Source organism: Euprymna scolopes, chromosome 32, assembly GCF_053919585.1.
Source record: "Euprymna scolopes isolate OS-2025 chromosome 32, ASM5391958v1, whole genome shotgun sequence".
NCBI classification, from domain to species: domain Eukaryota; kingdom Metazoa; phylum Mollusca; class Cephalopoda; order Sepiida; family Sepiolidae; genus Euprymna; species Euprymna scolopes.
Window position 1 is genome coordinate 52,515,899 of NC_136513.1, and position 15,870 is coordinate 52,531,768.

At 35.4% G+C, this 15,870-nt stretch overlaps 1 protein-coding gene across 2 annotated transcripts in view; it reads left to right on the plus strand.

Moving 5' to 3' along the window:
• Window positions 1-15,870, plus strand: part of LOC145256355 (uncharacterized) — a 218,071-nt gene that overhangs the window by 172,764 nt on the left and 29,437 nt on the right. The gene's annotated exons all lie outside the window — the stretch shown is intronic.

Sequence of the window (15,870 nt, forward strand, 5' to 3'; positions counted from 1 at the left end):
TTGGAAACATTCCCCGAGTTCGACAATATACACCTGAAGAAGGTCGGAGGTTATATCGACCGAAACGTTGTGAAAAATCGCACTCAAGATGAGAACAGGAGAACAATAGTCTGATGAATAATAATACTAATAACCAATCCTTATTTCAAAAATTCAGAAACGTCATAAGATTTTTATTTTATTAAGTTTTATTTTAAGTTCTATCCCATTTTTGGATTTATTGAACTTTTACATCTGGTTTGGATTATGATGTAGATATTTCTGTAATATTTATATTCAGTTTGAGTTTACATTTTTTTTTTTACTTGTAAACTAAATATTACCTTTTCTATTCACACACACACACACACAGAGTTGGATTTGCACACATACTCATATATTTTATGCTTTATACGCATAGAAATCACCAATATATTTCTAGTTACAAATCCCTCCTTTATTGCACTCTTTACGAAAATGAACCTTTTCTTTCTATTATCACGTTGGCTTTTTATTTTATATTCCTGAATTACCCACCTTAAGTTCTGTTCTACATTTCAGCAATTTGACCTGTGAATCAAATATAGGGCTGCATCATAATTCTCTATTTCTACTCGTCATTGAAAATTGGAAGAGGGGGGGGGGCACACGTACCTCTTCCCTCTCACCAAGATTTCTCCACCTTACACTTTTAAATAGGACCCCCCCCTACACACACACACACACACACACACACACACACACACACCTACATTTTATGGTTTGTATAGAAATCGCCAATAAATTTCTATGGAGTCCTCCCAGTTATTTTATTATTTAGAATGCGTTTTTTTTTTTTTTTTTTTTTTTTTTTTTTATCTCTAGGGGTAAAGTTCTCATCTGTCAACATAATGTTGTTGTATGGTGAATTAATTCATCTTGCACGTCATCCAATAAATGGTTTGCATTTTTTTTTTTTTTTTTTTTTTTTTTTTGTGGTCTGCTTTGCTTGCTGGGACATGACATAAATGATGTTTGATCGCCTGAGAAACTTATGTTCAGCAATTTGACTGATACTCCAAATATTGGGTTGAATCACAACTCCTATTCTTTCTATCTACTCGTCTCTGGGAATATGGGAGTGGGCGTGGGGGAGGGGGATAGAGAACACGTACCTCTTCTTTCCTCTCAATGTGATTTCTCCACCCTATCCTTTTTAAATAGGACTCCCACCCTCATCTTTTTTACTTCTGTCTCTTCATCTTAGATTATAAAAAAAAACAAAAAAAAACAAAAAAACATTGTGAACCCTTCAAACAAATGTGATGTCCGGTAGTTCAGGTTATTTGATAAGTAGTGATGGGACGATTCCAATATTTTTCTCGATTCCGATACAATTGCTGATGCCAATTCAGATTCTTTATAAATCTCTAAATATTTAACTATATAGTTATGTTTTTGTTTTTTTGTTTTAAATGGGGGTCACCACTTATCAAGGCCCGGAGGCCACTCAGGGATAAAGGTTATTGCGTGTACAGTAATCAATGAGATGGTATTCTAGTAATCATTAGTATTGGAGATTTGATAGTGTCTTACTTAACGACGAGGAATTTTAGTCTTAACTAACCATTAGTCCAAAACCTAGTATGCCCAGTGTTGCGACCATGTAAATTTGTTTATATTAATAAAATTATATCTTGCTGCCCTTTTATTTACTCTTAATAACATCGTAAAATTCAAGTTATCACTCTTGAATACCTATAACTTTCTTTCTTTTTTTACATGGGGGTCACCACTAATCAAGGCCTGGAGGCCACTCAGGGATAAGGGTTATTGCGTGTACAGTAATCAATGAGATGGTATTCTAGTAATCATTAGTATTGGAGATTTGATAGTGTCTTACTTAAAAGGGTGGTTTGTCAGGAATTTGTTTCCTTATTACCATAAAAACATGTTTGATGTGCATATATTTTCTCAAACATAAAAACCCACTCGTGTGGGGGGGGGGGTGCTTATCTATAAATTTTATTTTTACTGGTCTTTCAAAATCAATAAATATTTATTTCATTATTACTGTCAGCAGTGGAAAGTTTTGTTTTAAACAGAATCAAATAAAAAATTATTAAAGGAATCGTTTTTGGCATTGGAAAATAGTCACGATTTTTCAATTCCTGGTTCTGGTTAATCATCCGAACACTAATAAGGCAATCCCCAGCATTTTTCATTGTTTTGACTCTCGAGTATATATCCGACACAATCAACCGAGAACCACATCACTCTATAAAAGCATATAAGATATCAACGGATACACATTCGAGAGTCAAAACAATGAAAAGAATATGCTGTTGTCCTAGCCCTAGTGATCACTCTTCACAATTGTTTTTAAAGATGAGAAAAGAATGTGATTGTTGATTGATCTGATGTGAAATAATATATAAAATAAACATTTTAAAATGAATTGTTCCCAAATCATCCTGTCGACTAAAATAACAGATTAGGTCAAAGTAGTTTGCTTGAAGCATTGTTTAATTTGTATATAAACGAAATTTCAGTTTATAGAAGGCAGAACAATGCAGAGATGTAACAGATAGACTTAGACTGAAGCAACTTAAGATTTAATGGTGGAAACAGTTAGGCAGCTTCACTTTTATTGATCTAATTCATGTGTATAGTTATATATATATATATATATATATATATATATATTGGCAGCAAGTCATTATTCAAGCACATCACATGACAGTAAATACACCAAGCCTCAAAGGGGAAAAAAAAACCCGACAGCAACAACAACCGCTCCTGCTGATAATCGGACACACTAATAGAAAGCGCTTGAGTAGAATATGCCTGAACAACAACTTTTGGGCACCATTCTGTATAGCATGCCGATTGAAATAAAAAAGACAGCTCGGTGAATCAAAAGATATCCAGAAAAACCGGAAAAAAGAATAACTCTGTCGTGTTCAATCAGATGTTCTTGAACGGTGTGTGCGTGTATCACGGTCTGGTGTGGACGTGTGTTAAAAGCACAGATGTCTTAGCGTCATACTGTGCTTCTCCCAGACAAATCAACCCCACGTGCACGCCAGGACCACTGCCACGCAGGTGGGACTCTGATGTATTCCAATTACTGCTTTAGTTGTTCACTTGAACCTAAAATCATAAAAGCTGGTCAATCATCTCTTAAGATGGATAGCAATAACATGCTGACTTTTCAAGAGTCTACAATAATCTTAAATGCCTGTTCAAAAAGTCTGGAAACTTATTTAAGGCACCTCCTATTTAATTTTTTCCCTCCTTTTCATACCAAACAAGGTATTTTTTTTTTTTTTTTTTTTTTTTACATGGGGTTCACCACTTATCAAGGCCCGAGGGCCACTAAGGGATAAAGGTTATTGCATGTACAGTAATCAATGAGATAGTATTGTAGTAATCATTAGTATTAGGGGTTTTGATAGTGTCTTACTTAAGGGGGCGGTTTGTCAGGAGTTTGTTTATGTTGGACTTGAAGACGTCCAAGTTGTAGTCAGGTGGGAAACAGGCAAGCGGCAGAGAGTTCCACTGTCGTGCAGTTCTAAGAAAGAAGCTTTGTTCATGGAATCTATGTTTGGATTTAGGCACAGATAAAGAGTTTCAGCCAGGGTGTTTCTCGTGAAAGATTGGTGAGGAGGGGGGCGAGGGATTGGAGCTCAGACGAGCACTTGCCATGGAAATAATGATAAAACAAAGACAGGCTTGCAATGTCTCTCCTGTGGGAGAGAGGTTGCAGGGAAGAGAAAAGGGCATCCTCCACTAAGCCACAAAGTCTATTTTGTACCCTGTCAAGGCAGGATAGGCTGTTTTTAGCAGCTCCTGCTCAGATGTGGTAGCAGTACTCCATCCTTGGACGTACTTGGCTTTTATACAGATATCAGTATCAGTAGTGAGATATCTTCTGGAGCAGTAGAAGGATCCCACCATTTTCCCAACGTCCCTGGCAACAGATTTGATGTACATGTTCCATTTCAGATCAGGAGTAAAGGTCAAACCCAGAAGCTTGTCAAAACATGGGGCCTCCCCAAGACGAGAGCCATCCATTTCAATTGATGCCAGATGGGGATCAGAGCGTTGATGATGTAAAGATAGAAGCTTGGTTTTGGATGAATTAAGTGACCAGCCATCTCTTCCCCCATTGTATCACGTGCTCAAGATCAGAGGAGAGAGAATTAGAGAGAACTTTGTCATTTACGGCCTTTGATGTGTTGCCGTAGATGGTCGTGTCATCAGCATAGATGTCAACGAATGATTTAAGTATGTGTTTTAGGATATTGCCACTTGGAATGTAAGGAGCTATTATTTGGGATTGTGTTAAACGGGACTATGGGAAGTTGAGCAGCAAAATGTCCTTTTACATTACATTTAAACTTTTGCGGGTTAATACATTAAAAAAAGCGGGAAACAGGGAGGGAATTCCAAAGTCCAACAGGAAGAAGCTATTTAAGCAAAAAGGCTTCCTGGTATTTAGGAACCTCAACAGTAAAGGGGCGAGATTTTGCTGTTTGTCAAATTAGATGGGAATATGCATGTTAAGAGGGCACAAGTGCTGTGAGCTCATTGGAACACATTCCATTAAAGTACTTGTAAAACAGGCACAGGGAAGCGGCCATCGGACAGAGGTTGAAGCTTGACCGATAGTGCGGGACCTATTAGACTGATACTCTTTTTGGGACCCTGTGTAAGAGTGAGAGATTAGTGGTAGATGCACCAGTCAAGATGCAGCAACAATAGTCCATGCGTGGGCAAATGGTGGGTTTGTAAAGATTTAGATATTAATACCTTCTGTTGTGAGTAATTTTCTAGCACAGTATAGGGAGCCCACTTTCTTTGCATCAGCCTTGGCAGTATCCTCAATGTAGTTGTTCCATTATTTTCTATCTCTTAGTATATTTTTTCACCATTCAATTGACAATCTTATCTTAAGTGACTTTCAGCATTGATATGTGATAACTCGCATTAGTTTAAAAAAAAAAAAACATAATCAATAAAATTCGTAAGAAATGCAGGCTTAAAAAAAAAAAAAAAGCCTCAATTCATTTTACCCATTTCTTTACCTCCCAATTTCGAACGCCGTCCACATAACAACCCAAATTGTATTAATTGACATCACACGTCATGACCTTTTAAAGGTCATTTAATTAAAACACTTAACTATTTAGTTAGGCGTTATCAGTGCAGTCAAATGCTTAAATCCTGAAATTTTCAATCGTCTGACACTAACCTAAGAAACCTTCGACTCATGATCTATTATATGAAGTAAAGTTGTGCAAATCTCAATAAAACTCAGAAACTACCAAAGATACACTAACAGGAGTCCGAAACTTATAGGATCAACACTGATCCATCCCAAGTTCAACCCCCTTCCTGATTTTCATCAACGATCGGCCAAATCACATTTTAAGTTGATTCGTCGACATTTACACTGACGTGTCGTCAATGGCAACACTTTATTCCGACGAAATATCACGATCTGGGAGTATGCGGAAACTTCTCGCAGAATCTAACCGACGCTAGAAGCCTAATGCAAAAAGCCTTTCATGGACACACAAACGCTCGCGCCCATTTCGCCTTTTCTATATTGGACTAGCAGGGGTACCTGGCATTGCCCGGGTGTTTGTATTCAAGCACATCTGATTAAACATGACAGTAAATACACCAAGCCTCAAAGAAAACGAAAACGACAGCAACAACAACCGCTCCTGCTGATAATCGGACATACCAATAGAAAGCGTTTAAGTAGAATACGATTCATCGACATTTACGCTGACGGCAGTACCATCTATGGCAACACTTTATTCCGACGAAATAGAGAAATAAAAGAACAAAGCAAGTTTATCAACGTTTCGTCTTTATTGCAAGACTTCCTCTGGATGAATGAAAACAAAACACCAGTACAAATATTTTAAAATGTATTTTTGATGTAATGAAATGTATGACCTTATTCGATTTTAGAAACGAAAAAAAAAATCATTGGAAATTCAAAACGGGGGTGGGGGTATAGCGTTGTCAAAGAGAGCAAGAATCTTTTTATTTTCATAACGCCATATAGCCGTTAATATATTTAAAAAGATATGATGCAATTCATATTCATTTTGGAACAAATATGTTCGTTATAATGCAAATATGTCCGTTATAATTCAAATATGGATATGAATTTGAAATGAAATGAGTATATTTTTATGTAATGCTTATTGACTGATTATATGTATCAATTAATATAGCAGTTGTTCTCCATAGTGTGAGAGTTAACCTGTGTCTAAAATTATGTTCTTTTAATGTTTTTTGGAACAAATATGTCCGTTACAATTCAAATGTAGATGTGTAACATTTCATTAATGACCGGAATTATGTAGTGGGCCATGTGACATTTGCCTTTAAATTCACACATTAACAAGGGATCGTCCATCATTTTTGAGACTTATTTTACTTTCACTAAAATAGAATTATTTTTTTATTTATACAAACATTTTATCACGACACGATGGCAATGTTTCCATCAAGTTATGCTGATTTGAGCTTTCAAAAGGAAGGACTGTTATCGCCTGATGAGATCTTTAGATATTTGTAACTATTGACTGAAACATTGTCATCAATGTGTAGCCATATTAAATGTTTAGATAAAGAAATTAAAACTATCTCTCTATGTATTATTGAGCACTCTTGTATACACCTTGTTAAATTCATTGACTTTTCTCTTTGAATGCATTTAATCAAGAAAAAGAAATATATAACTAGTAGGTCGCCTGGCGTTGCCCGGTCATAAAATACGCATAAATATTAAATTTTAATTAATGCAGAATTCTTATTTATTATCAACAGAAATGTCGTAGATATTAAACGTAATGTTAAATGAATTAAAAACAAAAACAAAAAAAAAAAACAGAAAAAAACTAAGACATGTATATGCGAGTATTATGTTTTTTCTAAACAGTTCACTTCTTGTATGTAAAAAAAAAAAAAAATAAATAAATACTCGATCTGAAATCAAAACCTAAAGATAGGGAGTCAAGTACGATAACCATTAGGCCAGCTTGCCATGATGTTTAAAAGATGCGCAGTCGTGAAACAGTTGACAAATAGATAAAAATCTGATGACCCCTCCCTCCCCCTTAAGTACCAATTTTTCAATTTTGACCCCTTAGAAGCTATTTTTTCTGGATGAAAACCGATTAAAAATTTTTACACATGTCTGAATATCCTATATACCAAATTGCACGTCTATAGATAAAAAATCATAGAATATATAGGTTAAGAAGTGTTCTTACACACATTCTCACTTTTATAATAGCAGGCTGCCCGGCATTGCTTGGTTGCAAAATACGCTTAAATATATTTTGATTAATGTAGGTTTCGTAGTTATTATATTATATTCGATCCAATATATAGTAATGATTTTAAAAAGTTAAAAAAAAAAAAAAAAAAAAAAAATGACTCGTGCGCCACCACTGAGAATCGAAACCAAAGCGTTTAGTTTACGATTTTGTTTTCCTTTTACATTAATGCCTGAACTATGAAGACATTGCTGCAAGGCTAAAAATTAAAACATGAACTAATAGCCATTTTTTTTTCTACATAGGAGCCACCATTAATCAAGGCCCAGAAGCTACTCAAGGATAAGGGTCAAAGAGTGTACCGTAGTCAATGGGATAATATAGTAATCGCTAGTAGTGGAAATGTGATAAATTGGATTACTTAAGCGAACGGTTCATCAAGAATTTGTTTACGTTGAACTTGAAGACGACTATATTGTAGTCAGCTGAAAAGCAGGTAAACGGATGAGAGTTCCACAGGTGTGCAGTTCTAAGAAAGAAAATTTGTTCATAGAATCTACGTTTAGATTTAGGCACAGATAAAGAGTGGGGGAAATTATTGATAGTGGTTTTTTTTTTTTTTTTTTTCACAGTGATCACCACTTATCAAGGCCCGGAAGCCACTCAGGGATAAGGGTTATTGCAAGTACATTACGTTAGTGTGGAGATTTGATGAAGTGTTTAATTAAGGGGGCGGTTCATTAGGAATTTGTTAACATTGGACTTGAAGACATCCAAGTTGTAGTCCGGTGGGAAGCAGGCAGACGGAACAGAGTTCCACAGGCGTGCAGTTCTAAGAAAGAAGCTTTGTTCATGGAATCTACGTTTGGATTTAGGCACAGATAAAGAGTAGGGAAAATTTTTCACAGTGGATTCAGCTAGACGGGTGTTTTTCGTGAAAGATTGGCGAGGGGGGGGGGACCGAAGATTGGAGTTCAGACGAGCACCTGCCATGGAAATAACGATAAAACAAGGATAGGCTCGCAACGTCTCTTCTGTGGGAGAGAGGTTGCAGGGTAAAGAAAAGGGCATCCCCCACTAAGCCACGAAGTCTATTTTGTACTCTGTCAAGGCAGGATAGGCTGTTTTTAGCAGCTCCTGCCAAGATATGGCAACAGTATTCCATCCTTGGTTCCAACTAGATGAGTGTTTTTCGTGAAAGTTTGGCAAGATGGAGACCACAGATTATGAAAATAATAAAGCAGACAGGCTCACAACGTCTCTTCTATGAGAAAGAGGTTGCAAAGAAGAGAAAAGGGCATCCCCTACTAGGCTACGAAGTCTATTTTGCACTTTGTCAAGACAGGATAAGGTCTTTCTAGCAGCTACTGCCCAGATGTGGCAACAGTATTCCATCCTTGGACGTACCTGGCTCTTATATAAGTAGGGAATTGCATCAGCAGCGAGATATCTACTGGAGCGATAGAAGGATCCAACTATTTTTCCAGCGACCTTGGCAACAGATTTATGTATGTGTTCCAGTTCAGATCAGGAGTAAATGTCAAGCCCAGAAGCTTGTCAAAACATGGAGCCTCCCCAATACGAGAGCCATTCATTTCAATTGATGCCAGATGGGGAGAACGTTGATGATTTAAAGATAAAAGCTTGGTTTTAAATGCATTAAAAATTACCAGCCACCTCCTTCCCCATTCTACCATGTGCTCAAGATCAGAGGAGAGAGAATCAGACAGAACTTGGTCATTTACAATATTACGTTACGCATGCATATTCATAATGCTGTGGTTCGACCTTCACCTAGCAAATTCTATATTTTTAATTTTCACACTTTTGCACCGATTTTCCCCAGCTAAAACCCAAATATAAAGTTTCACATGGGTTTGAATACCCTATATATTAAGTTTTATGCTTGTAGACCAAAAACTGATATAAGTTTGGTAGGCAAAAGTTTTTAAACAAATATATATAAATATATGCATACATAAATATATATATGAGAGAGAGAGAAAGAGGCTTGTGCTTACTATAATTTTTTTACACAACTATAAATAAAGAATATCTTCATGAATATAATTACCTGTAATAGTTAACTAATGATGCTCATCTCGTAAGAAAACTGAAATAAAAGAATCCATATTGTCCTTGACGGTCGTACGTCAAAACAATATGATATAAATGCAGGTGTGCCTCAGGGATCAAATTTGGACCTTTATTATTCCTAATATTCATAAATTTCCTCCCTGATAAAATTATCTCTGAGATGGGTATATTTGCTGATGACACCATGCTCTGGAACAGACATGAGGGGAAAACAAATAAACACATACATTATTTATTTTAATTGGAATTTATTATTGCGATGAGTATTATTTATTAATTAATTTATTGCGGACTATTATCCTCATCTTTCTTAGATGTTGTTTCATGATGTTTCGGCCAACTATTCCTCTCACCTTCGTCAGATGGTAACTGCAACAGGATAGGAACTCTGAATCTCCTGACTGCATACACTGCAATTACTGTCTTCCGTAGTTGTTGTCGTCTCACCACGTTTTCATGGGGCCCGTGGCGCAGTTGATAGAAACATTGAACCTCTACGGTACCAGGTGAGAATTGTCTGAAGATAACAATTTCAATCCTACCCAAAGCCAGAGGCTTACTTGGCCAAAAACGTGGCGCAATTTATAGACGTTGAATCTCAACTGTACTGACATGCAGAAGTTCAAGTGTAATGTGAACAGACATCTTGCTGCTCAACTCTCTACGTAGTATCCCTGCAACTCGTCCCTGATAGTAGCCTCCTACATCAAAGTGGCACTGTGCCTTGTTTGGAGTGAAAATGGAATAAAAAAAAAAAAGATGGAATTAATTAAAATGAATGTTTAAAATAATATGCAAATTAGCTAGATCTTTTGCAGATGAATGCAATTCTACGACCCATATATAACAAGGTTGTATTTACTTTTTAAATAAATAGAAAGTGTTTTAATATGAATGTCAATACATAAAATATATATATATATATATATATATATATTGAGTATACATGGTTAGTGTTGTGACAACTAATCGGAAAAATTGGAACTTTTGGGAACATCAGAATCTGAAAAATTTATGGCTTTTTTCCGATGCCAAAAACGATTCTTTTGTCTTTTATTTGATTTTGTTAAAAGCAAAATCTTCCACTGCTGGTAGTGATGATAAAAAATAAATATTGATGTTGAAATGCCAGTAAAACTAAAATCTATAAATCATCTCCCCTCCCTAAGTTTATTTTTACTTTTGAAAAAATATCTGCATATTCAACCTGGTTTATTTTTTTTGGGGGGGGGGGGCAGGAATAAATCACAACTCTGTTGTTACATATTTAGAGATCCATAAGGAATCGGAATCAGTAATTGTTTCGGAATCAGGGAAAAAAATATTGGAATCGTCCCATCACTAATATATGTATTTAAACACACTCTGTTCATTCATTGAGCTCTCTTTAACAAACACGGGAGTTTCAGTTCTTTATATATAAGAAACTACAACTATACAACTTTAATTTATTTATATATATATATATATATATATATATATATATATATATATATATATATATATATTTTTTTTTTTTTTTTTTTTTTTTTTGTCTGTCCATTCCACTTTTTCTTGGAAACTGCTGTGCCGATGTGGCTTAAATTTTGTATGGACCTTTCTGATAAGGTGCAGCGAACTAAGTACCATGTTATCGATTCAATGCACAGTTCAGGATTAATAAGGATTAGTATTTAATAAAAAAAAAAGATCACAAATTTAACCATATTTAACCATCGATTTTGCATGAAGTACTCGTTCACTAAGTTTATAACTTTTGCCTGTTTTAACTTTTTTTTTTAAAAAGTCTTTTTTCCTTTTTTAATCAAAAATTGTAAACGGCTTCCAAGAATGTGTATCGTTGCTAATCGACTAATTACTGGACATTACAAAGAAATTCCTTACTCAATAATTATTTTGTTGCAATTTTGGTCTTGACATGTTTGCCAGCCCTGGTATGAGTGTGGCCATGGACTAGGTACAAAAACAAACTCCACTTTTCTGTCGTCGATGGAGGTACGGTTTGATCAATCATGGCGTAAGAAAATAATAAAAATAAAAAAAAGGTTGATAATTGCATCTTTCCCTGGGATGACCTGAAAATATACAAAAAAGAAATGAGGCCATGCAGCCTACATAAAATGTTCATTCACCTCATTTCAGCGTGTCTTCCTGCTCTACCCCTTGCAGTGATTGTTTGTATTGCGTAAAGTTCCGGACCTGAATAAGAAAAAATTTATGACACAATCGTCCTAAAAAGTTTCTTTTTTTTTTTCTCTTCTCTCTCTTTTTCCTATTTCTCTTCTTTTTTTTTTTTCTTTCTTATCAACCTTCCCCAACATTTGTTTGGTTGTCAACAATATCTCGGTGCCCCCCTCCCCAACTTGTTTTTCTACTTGTTTTCCTACCTGAAAGACAATTTTTCCCAGGCCAGTCCACACATTTTTTTTTTCATTTTTATTTTTTATTTTTTTTAAGCAATTGTCAAGAATCTGATATACCTTGACAACTGTTTCTTTTGAATTAAAAAAAAAAAATGTCTTATCAATAAAATTAGTAAAAGCCAAGGCTGTTGCAGAAGTGGGCTCCCTCTACTGTGTTAGAAAATTACTCGCACAAAGAGCATCCTATATTTTTACAAGCCATAATTTGCCCATGCATGGAGTCTTGTTGCCACTAGTTTCTCACTTTTAGTCCAACCCCTTCCCCAACTTTCAAATCTAATAAGTCCTGAACTATTAACTAGGCTCCAATCCTCGTGCCAACGTGCTTACACCTGTTTTTACAAGTATTTAATTGCATGTGCTCTAAATTCCTTGTACTTGTCCCCCCCCCTTCAATGTACATACCTCTGACTAACTCAATAAGAAGCAAAATCTCACCCCTTCACTGTTGAGGCCCTTAGATGCCTGAAAGCCTCTACTTTAATAATTTCTTCTTTCGGAATTCTAGATTTTGGAATTCCTTCCTCATTTGCTGCTTCCTTGACTATACTAACATGCAAAAGTTTAAATGTAATGTCAATTAGTCATACTAATAAAGCGCCGCCTACCATCGAATATGTTAGCAAAATGGATAGACAATTTCCATTCAAATCCAATCAGGAATGACTCAAAAAAAAAAAAAAAAAAAAAAAAGTAGCCTTGAGAAATATATAAACTTTGACTACTGAATTCTGGTAAGCAAAAGTTTTTCTTATTTTGGTTATTACGTATTAATTTATTTCCTTGTTTTTCTTGTAAACTTGTCCCCCCCCCCACTCAAAAAATTTATTATTGGAATTTATTGTCAATTTGCAGATTGTGATTCGCTTGCTATTTTCCTCAAAATAAACGCATTCTCCAATTGAATGCATGTTTGTCCACATGTTCTTTTGCAAAAAAAAAAAAATGGTAGATGTTCTTTTTAGTCGACTTTTCAAATAATCATACGAATAAAGTGCCGCCTAATGTTAAATATGTTAGCAAGAGGGATAGACAATTTAATTCAAATCAAGTCAGGAATGACACAAGGAAAAAAAGCTGAGTAACCTCAAGAATCACATACATAAACTTTGCCAACTGAATTCTGATCAGCAAAAAAACTCCTTTCCTTATTCCAGTGAGAGGGGAACCTATCGCCATATTTTACTCTAAACAAATCAATTGAACTTATATAAGTAAAATACTTAGTTTAAAATGGAGAGTAGACAATGCATTGTGGATGCGTTGTCAGCAGCTCCTGTAACTCTAGCTTCTCCTAATTTCTCCTTCAGTCCTTATTTAAAATGAGTGATTTTGCTGACGAAGGAAGAAAAACCGTATTCTAGGTTGGCAATCTTTGTGTGAGCAATCGCCTGAGATGTCCAAAATTTCCTATTTCTATTCTTGTAGCCATGTCGCTAATAAGGGTGCTGGAGGTAAACATTTTAAGTGGGCTGACATTATCCACCGGATAGTCAGGGATACAAACGTTAAATTAACCACTAAGGAGTCTGTCCTATTAGCAGGTGCAAAGTATATCCATTTGATGAATGGATTCTTGACCATGCTTCTGATGGGGGTTCTTGATGCCATATTATTGGGTAATTGTTGTGACTTTACCTTATCATGGTCTACAAAAATTATTTCGTTTTTTTTTTTTCTTCTTCCTTTCCCTTTCAGCTCTAACCAACTCTGTTGACCTGTTCCACAAATCTCAACTCTATGACGAGACTCCAGAAAAAAAAAAACACAATTACACCCAGAACTCCAACATCCAACGTAGACCTCCACTACCATGTCTCCTTCTCCAATGTCAGGGGTCTATGTTCCAACCTTCTAGAGGTTGAAACCCAATTACAGGAAACCAAACAAGACCTATTATTCTTATGTGAAACTGGCATTGGACCAACTATTTCCGCAGATGAGTTTGTAATTATAGGATACTCTAACATCAAAATCTGGTCCCCAAGTTCCCCATGCGCATGGAATATGTGCCTACGTTAGAGATGGCGTTCCATGTGGTAGGGACATCTCCTGAGAAGACCGTAAATTGCCCCATATGTGCTTCTGGGTTGCACTTGCTCACAGCACTGCATTCATATTTGCACTCTATTACCCCCACAGCAGTGACTTTTCTATCTTTAAGAGCATATGAGAAAATTGACCTGACTGCTCATCCCTCGGCTAACATTCATGTCTTTGGAGACTTAAATGTTCACAAAGTGGAATGGTTAACCCACTCAAATAAGACATATGATCAGGGGAGGCTCTGTCACAATTTCTTCTTTACTTATGATCTAATTCAGATTGTTCGTGGACTCACTCATGTGCCCGACAGTGAGTGTCAGTATGTAAGTCTCCTAGACCTTTTTTTCACAACTTTCCCTGAGCTATGTTCATTCTCCATCCTGTCTCCACTCAAATCTTCCAACCACTTGGTTGTCTCAATTAAGATAAAAATAAAATGTAATAAGCCCTCAGTCGTTCCTCTCCATCGTACTGTATATTGATGCTCTATGGCTGACTGGGATAGCTTCGGTACATTTATATCAGATATACTTCTGTGTTCCATGTTTAAAAAGAATGTGTCCTCTATAGTATCAGACCTGACAGAATGGTTAATTGTCTGTATAGACCGCTTCATACTCCCCAAGAAATTCCAGCAAAAACCTAACAGCCAGCTGTTGTTTTCTCCAGAATTTGCTGCTGCCATTGTGCACAGAAATCACTTTTTCCATTGCTTTCAACATAATAGATGTACTGAGACTAAAGCCACCTTCAGGACTGCCAGCAACCACTGTAAAAGAGTAATAAAGAATGCAAGAAAGTTATATGCTCAGTCTGTCAAGTCCAAAGTAGCTGAGCAGCGGCTTCGTTCCCACCAGTTTTGGCAAATAACAAACAGGGTTCTGAATAGTAGTGTATACTCTGACCCAACCATCATCAATGGACCTGAGGTAATCTCATCAACATCGGATAAAGCCAAACTCTTTGTCAAGAACTTTGCAGCTAATTCTACCTTATGCGATCAGGGCCACCAACCTCCCATATTTCCTCTTGTGTCTGAAAACATGCTCTGCAACATACAAATATCTACATGATGTTGCAAAGCTAATCAAAAACCATTCCGCTGCTCAACTCCCCTCAGTTCCCTGTCAGTCATAATCTGAAATATTAGCCGCTTACGTATGAAGTCGCAATAAATGAAGTTAAAATGAGTAAGTAGAATGCTCTAAAATGAATTCATGGAAAGAATTTTTTTCTGTGAATTTTTTTGTTCTATGTTAAAATTTTTTTGTTAAAATATTTTTGTTAAAATTTTTTTGTTAAAATTTTTTTGTTAAAATTTTTTTGTTAAAATTTTTTTGTTAAAATTTTTTTGTTAAAATTTTTATGTTAAAATTTTTTTGTTAAAATTTTTATGTTAAAATTTTTATGTTAAAATTTTTATGTTAAAATTTTTTTGTTAAAATTTTTTTGTTAAAATTTTTTTGTTAAAATTTTTTTGTTCTATGTTAAAATTTTTTTGTTAAAATTTTTTTGTTAAAATTTTTTTGTTAAAATTTTTTTGTTAAAATTTTTTTGTTAAAATTTTTTTGTTAAAATTTTTATGTTAAAATTTTTATGTTAAAATTTTTATGTTAAAATTTTTATGTTAAAATTTTTATGTTAAAATTTTTTTGTTAAAATTTTTTTGTTAAAATTTTTTTGTTAAAATTTTTTTGTTAAAATGCTGTATCTGCGCCTTGACTGTAACTGGACTGTCCACAGGCTTTCTACGCCTTGACTGTAACTGGACTGTCCACAGGCTTTTTGCGCCTTAACTGTAACCGGACTTTCCATAATCTTTTTACACTTTAACTGTAACTGGTCTTTCCACAGTCTTTTTGCGCCCTAACTGTAACCAGACTGTCCAGTCTTTTTGCGCCCTAACTGTAACCGGACTGTCCACAGTCTTTTTGCGCCCTAACTGTAACCAGACTGTCCAGTCTTTTTTGCGCCCTAACTGTAACCGGACTGTCCACTGTCTTTTTGCGCCCTAACTGAACCTCCTGCGCATTAAAATC